The sequence below is a fragment of the Ostrinia nubilalis genome, chromosome 8 (assembly GCF_963855985.1).
Source record: "Ostrinia nubilalis chromosome 8, ilOstNubi1.1, whole genome shotgun sequence".
Classification (NCBI taxonomy): domain Eukaryota; kingdom Metazoa; phylum Arthropoda; class Insecta; order Lepidoptera; family Crambidae; genus Ostrinia; species Ostrinia nubilalis.
In genome coordinates, this window is record NC_087095.1 from 4,542,330 (window position 1) to 4,548,938 (window position 6,609).

Genomic DNA, 6,609 nt, shown 5'->3' on the forward strand with positions numbered 1-6,609 from the left:
CTAGCGACACGTTTTATAGTAACAACAAACAAATACACAACAATGACATTGTGATTGTACTACTCTTCAATGAAATATCACAGTACTGTCAAGTGACAAAAGTAAAGTAGTGAAATCCGTGCACGGTGTTATTTAGGGCGTAAAAATTGGACAGTTTAAATTGCCCGTGGGGCCTTTACAACGCGCTGCGAACTTGACATTCCAGGAATGGCTGCATAGTTGCCAATATTTTGTCCCGAAGTGTAGGACAAGCTATATTTAAGCAATATTTAAATTTTAGTTACTAGGAGGAGCAATGGATGGCATTTGGTTGAGAAGATCTAGGAATATTTTGTTAAATTCCTTACTAGACCATTCACAAAGTCAAATTGTATTCAGATCGATTTAGAATCGTAAAATACAATCTTTGGATTAGTATTATGTCGTCTGCATACTTAGAAATCCTATAATCCATGAAATCACTTTACATGAGATTTCATGGACAAAACTCACGTTTTCGTGTTTATCAGTCCCTTTTAATGTAATTTTTTTTATTTCAGTTGTAAGAAATGCTTTTTAGCACAAGTAGTAGAGTTACTCGTAAACACTATCAAAAATAAAGCTGCCTAAATTATAAGCACATGAAAGGTAGAACTAAGCTCTTAGTTTATAATCAACTTCATAATCAAGTATGTAGTTTTAACGGCAAAACGTGTTTGAGATCGTAACGTCAACTTCGCAGAAGCCATTAAACGAGCTGCCACTTCCTTCATCCCTGCCGCAATCCCGTGTCCTTACTCTGAAAACCTCGTAATAATGGGCTCATATAGGGTTACCATTTAAGCGAATTTGTCCAGAAATGTCCGGACTTTCGGCTTAGATTCGGATGGTAATGGCATCTAAATCGGCTTTTGGTTAAAGATAGCAATCAAACAAGGTCCTAACATACACCTCTGTCGAAAACACAACTGTGAATAGTTTTTCAGGCCTTTTTTAACGTCCGGGTTTTGTCAGGACTTTTAAAACTTTTAGATGGTAACCCTACGCACATAATTCACACAGCACTCTGCGGTCCCGCGCTACTATCTGCGGAATACATAAACAGTTCAATTTAATGCCCCTAATACATGGAACGAACTTCGCCCATGAAAGTCATGAACTGCTTCTCGGCCTACCGGATAATTACACGACGTTGACGGTATAACACATTAGTGGCACAAGTGGATTAAGACTGTCTTGACTTTAGTTAAGCTAGAATGAACTAGATTTGGGAGGGACTGTGGTAGTTGAAGGCTTTGTCCGGATTCCCATAGTTCTTCCCACCAAGGCGATTGACGGAGCACCGAGGGTATGCCACATCATTCTGATGAGGGGAGCCCCACATAACCTACCCTGTCCCCGCAGGGTAGGTATGCAATTTAATGCATTTATTCCCCGAAAAAAAAAAAAGAATGAACTAGATCAAGACACCCCACAGAATACAGACTTTTAGTTAGCCGATAAGTAGGTAAGTAGTTGGGTCGGGTTGTTATCAGTGTGGACGGACATGTATGGAAGTGCGCACATTACACTTACACCGATTTGGCATCGGCCGATTTCTCATTACAAATAGAAACCGACCAAACTATGAACCTAGACGGACAGTACAGTTTGTCTATAAAGTCGTGACATAAAATGAGGGCGCTTTTTTTCTTCATGTAGCAACCCTATACAATTTGACCAAATGAGTTTGATACTAGGGCAATTTAGTTAAGAGTAGATTTTTCTATCCTTAGATATCTTTTGACTGATAAATAAACTTGTCATTTTGACATATTTTCCATACTAAAACTGTCAATGTGCCAATCTTATTCTTCAGTTAAAAGTTATCCGACGATTGAAAAATCAGCCCTTAACCAATTTAGACGACGATTTTTTTTTCTGTTTTAATACAATAGGTACCTATGCTTATGAAAGGTTTTACCAAGCATTTTTATTGCATCAGCATAATAAAAAACGCATCATACATATTTAATAAGGACATTTATTAATCACTTTCATCATCGGATTCCAAATATTCGATGTTAAGAAAAGTTTCGTTGCCACCTTCATAAGTAACGCTGACATCACTCACATCATCTTCACTGTTGCTATTATCGCCTAAGCAAATAACCAATTGTCTTGGTACAGGTCCATAACTATAATGGAAGGCTCATGAAGATTTGGTATTAGTTTTTCTTTAATCCACTTCGTAAAGTTATGCGCATTCATTTCTGAATGGTAGTCTTCCAAATTATTTCTGTCAGTGAATATGAGGAGGCAGTTTGAAACAAACCCCTTTTCGCTTCCAGCATGGACTATGATGTAACGCTTTCCTTTGAAAATGTCTTTTGTTTGATGTTTAGAGATTGCGAACATTTTGTGACCTGGTGGAAAAATAAATAGATTCTTGTTAGTGAAAATTTTATAAAATTATACATCCATACTAATATTATTAAGAAGAAAGATTTCATTGTTGGTTTGTTTGTATGGGGGTTTAAGGGGGTATAAGAGGGAGGGGGAGGGTGTAATTGGCTTTGAAACTACTGGACCGATTTGAAAAAATATTTCATCATTACAATCTAAAAAAAACTGCTTAACATAGGCTATATTAATATTATATAGGTTACCATATATGAAGAATGAATATAGCTCACATCAAACAAAAAACATGCAAAAGATGAAAAAATTTATTTACCTACCTCTTTTTGTACCGTGTAAAAAAATTATATTTTTTGGCGCAGAGCACAAATATTAAAATTATCCATTTCTTTCTTTGGTTGGCCTTGCCTGTGTTTCCCAGGAATTCTAAATTTTCCATTATTCTGAAAACCTTCATTAACTATGCGCCTAACCGTACTCTCTGATTTTCCTGAAAAAAAAAGTTCAAATTTTAAAGGGATGGAAAGAATAACTACAAAACCTAACTAATATTATTTATTGTTAAATATTTACCAACAAGATATCATTTCACATGCACTCACATTATAATCTAGAGCTAAATCATAATCATAAAAAAATATTGCAACAAATTATTGTTTTTGTAGACAGACAACTTGATGTGAAAGTGATGTCATACAGTTATCAATGGCCAAAGCGAACGGGTAATATAGATATGAAGCAATTAATTCAAATTCAAAACTCGTAGAAAACTTGACTGAATTGATGTATCAAATGAAATGGTCGTACTACAATATATCCTACTTACAATGAAAATTTAACCTAAAAATGTCCTATGTAAACAATGCCTGTTTTGGTCACCAAATCGCAAAATGCAGTAAATTTGTTACTTTAGGTAGATTATAAACAAGCAGTAACACGATTACGTACCCGTCAAAGATGCTGTTCGCCCTTAAACATCATCCAAATCCCACAAAATTTGACCAGCTTGGTACTACGCGGAACATTGCTGGAAAACTTTAAAAATCACTTTCCGCGTGGCACTCCAATTTACTTTACTCATTGTTTATACTTTTCTTCGTAGCTGAGTAATAATTTACTGGAGATTAGTCAAACAATAAAAACCACAAAATGAAAATCGTTCCACAACTTGTTCTCGATGACAGCTGATGTACATATGTTTGGTGAAATTTGGTGTTGCCAGACACATGAATAATGTTAGTTCCTCAAACATTCATGTCACGACTTTATAGACAGACTGTATGTAGTTTAAGTGGGTTATTTGGTAAAGTATTACGTGGTACTTTTTCCAATTTAGTGACCATGAAAATTTAACAACGTTATACAACTAACAGTCTTAAGTTTTTCCGAGCGGAAAAATCTACAAAGAAACGTTTATATTATGAGACTGAAGATATTATTTTAAGACCGTCTTAAGGAAATTCAATATAATGTTTAATATTAATTCCAGTCTTCAATTTCATTTCCAGGATTCAGGCTTTTTAAAATACAAAGTAAATTAAGAAATGTCAATGTGTTTTCGTTACATAATTACAGACTGAATAAGTAAGTAGGTATAGTACTGAAATTAGTCCTAAATGAGAGGTAAATAAATTGTTCTTTTCCTTCTATCTCTAGAACTACATAATACACTATAACGTATATATTTTATAGATTGTATGTGTTGAGGTCGTTAAGTTATTAAGAACATGGGTATTAGTCGTAAATGGGTATTTAGCATCATTATCCGTTAGCGTGACGTTAAATTTAGAAACCGACAACTAATAGGTAAGGTTTCGGCGGATTACATTGTCTTCGGAAACAGGATTACTTCAGTCAAACTACAGACAGATACAATTAGATTTAAGACTTGAAACAGTTGAAACTCCTTTGAATGAACAATTATGTTCTATGTTTGCTGTTAATCAATTCGCAGTCTATTTATACGAAATGTCTAGGCGTCTGTAGTTCTATACTCGTATACGTGTAGTAGGTAATCTTATCTCCAATAATATGTATTAATCAACACATATTCATTGCTAAATAGATCTTACAAGTCGAGGAGAGTTAGGGGTCTCTTTCCCTAATAGCAAAATTAATGAAAAAGTTATTCAATAACCTAAACCTACATTGTACAATATTAGGCTCGTTTAGGGCTATTCAGGCCTACATTCCGAAGCGATCCCATTGACTGGGCAGCACTTGTAAAGCGGTTACACGGACCGAGGTAATCTCTCCCAGAGGCACTCTGTTGAGGATTTAGAAATGGCCTACTTTATGCGAACATTAGATACAAACTACACACTCAAAAGGTACAAAAATATCAATCAAGAGTGTAAATAATTGTAGTGTCTCATCATACGTATGCAGTAGGGTTTGCTCCCGGGAAATCTCGGTACTCATTTTTCCCGGGAATTCCCGATAATCTAATCCTTTATCTAGTTCCGGTACTGACGATGCAATTCCCGAGACTTTCGGTACTTTCGGGACTTCAATAATTTATTTTTGAATGACAATTTTTTGACTAGATGCCATCATCTTTTTACGTACACACTATCAACAAATGAAAAAATATTAATAATGTTCCTAATTCATTACTATCCTTTTAAGACTGAATGTTTTATCTGATTGTACTTAGGTACTACTTATTATTTCTTATAATAGCGTGTTTTTTTATGAACCTAATTTAGTTAATTTATGTTTTGTCCCTAACTCTTGTCGCTGCCAGTATTTGACATTGATAGAAAGTGAGAAAATATATTTCAACTAAAATAGGTTGATTAAACGATTGTTGCTTTTTATGAATATGGCGGTTATGATTTTTAATGGGCATTTATAACTAGTTTTGTCGTGTTTGTAACTGTTTTGACTGATTTATTATTAAGGTAACAGACCAATTGAACTGAACAGAAAAAGTTCATTATTTTTGTTAACCTATTATTCACATATTTATTAAAATTATGTACAAATTAGGTAATTTGTTTTAATAACCATTCACGTGGGTACCGAAATTCCCGAATTTCCCGGTTTTCCCGGTACTGGCTTAGACCTGGTACCGGTAATTCAGTAACACTCCTTAGTACCGGGACTTACAACCCCTAGTATGCAGTTAGGGCAACAAAAAACATTCTGGCTTTAGATAAAGATCTACAAAGGTAAACTTAAATACGCAAGACGATTCAACCATTCATCTTCTGATAAGAAGCATATTTACTCTTACTTCAAAATATTTTTATGACAAAATAAATAACATGTTGATTGAGCAACTCCTTATTCAATTCTAGATAACATCTTCTTTGAAGCCTTGTTTGTTAAATTCAATATTTTTACTTTACTTATTTTTGGAATATTTTCTTGGAACTTTGAATATTCTTGCAGCCAATTCCCACAGCGACATTTAAGTAGCCAATGTTTTATTTGAGAAATACTTAAAGCATTAACTTCATCCCTAATGCTTATCTACGGAGAAATAAGGAGAAAAGTTTAACAATTACGGGAGCAAAAATAGGGCTATTGCGGGAATATCTGTTTGGATTAGACAATACGATAGTCAGAGCCATATGTCTTGACCAAGTAACAAGTTCTTTCAAGTGGTGCTCACATAAATCAATGTGATCGGCGAGAGGCACTACACGCGATGCTATCGCCAGCTCGCTGCACGAAGGAGTGCCCTCGGGAGGGCGTGTAGTGCCCTCCTCTTGTCCTTTAACCCAATTTGTACTAAAAGAGGCCCTCTTCCCACTAGTGATTTGATTTCGCTCCACTATAGACAGCAATAGCTCACGAAGACTCCAAGAGCAAAACAGTTATGTCTCCCAAACACGTAAACGCAGACCACGGATAAACAAAACAAATAGAATAATACCGTTTCCAAGATTATTGTCCATAAAATACAGCCTCTTTGTAAGTAAAGGATGAAACAATAAAAAAGTTATCACGCGAACCCGGCGAAGATGCTTCAAAGGAAATTATTTCAAGTCGCAAAACAGGGAAAATTACTCTTTACAGCAACGAATTCCTCACACCAACTGCCGTATCGGAAAAATAACGCAGACGATCGGTAAAATAACCATAGCGAGAACAATGTGACAACAAGTAATAACTTAAAAATTATTTAGATTCTTCTTTGTATTTGCATCACAAATAAAGTCTGTTTTCGTCGATTGTTCACAACTTTGAGACAATCGACATAAAAGTGACTTAGCTAATGTA

General features: G+C 35.0%; 1 long non-coding RNA gene across 2 annotated transcripts; it reads right to left on the reverse strand.

Moving 5' to 3' along the window:
- Window positions 1–1,982: 1,982 nt before the first annotated feature.
- Window positions 1,983–3,392, reverse strand: LOC135074121 (uncharacterized). Of its 2 annotated transcripts, XR_010257753.1 has the most exons (3): window positions 3,328–3,392; window positions 2,700–2,869; window positions 1,983–2,384 (listed from the first exon to the last, which is right to left on the reverse strand). It is a non-coding gene; the product is annotated as an uncharacterized LOC135074121 (long non-coding RNA). The 2 variants fall into 2 exon arrangements; XR_010257752.1 differs by having other exon boundaries at window positions 2,700–3,385.
- Window positions 3,393–6,609: the final 3,217 nt, after the last annotated feature.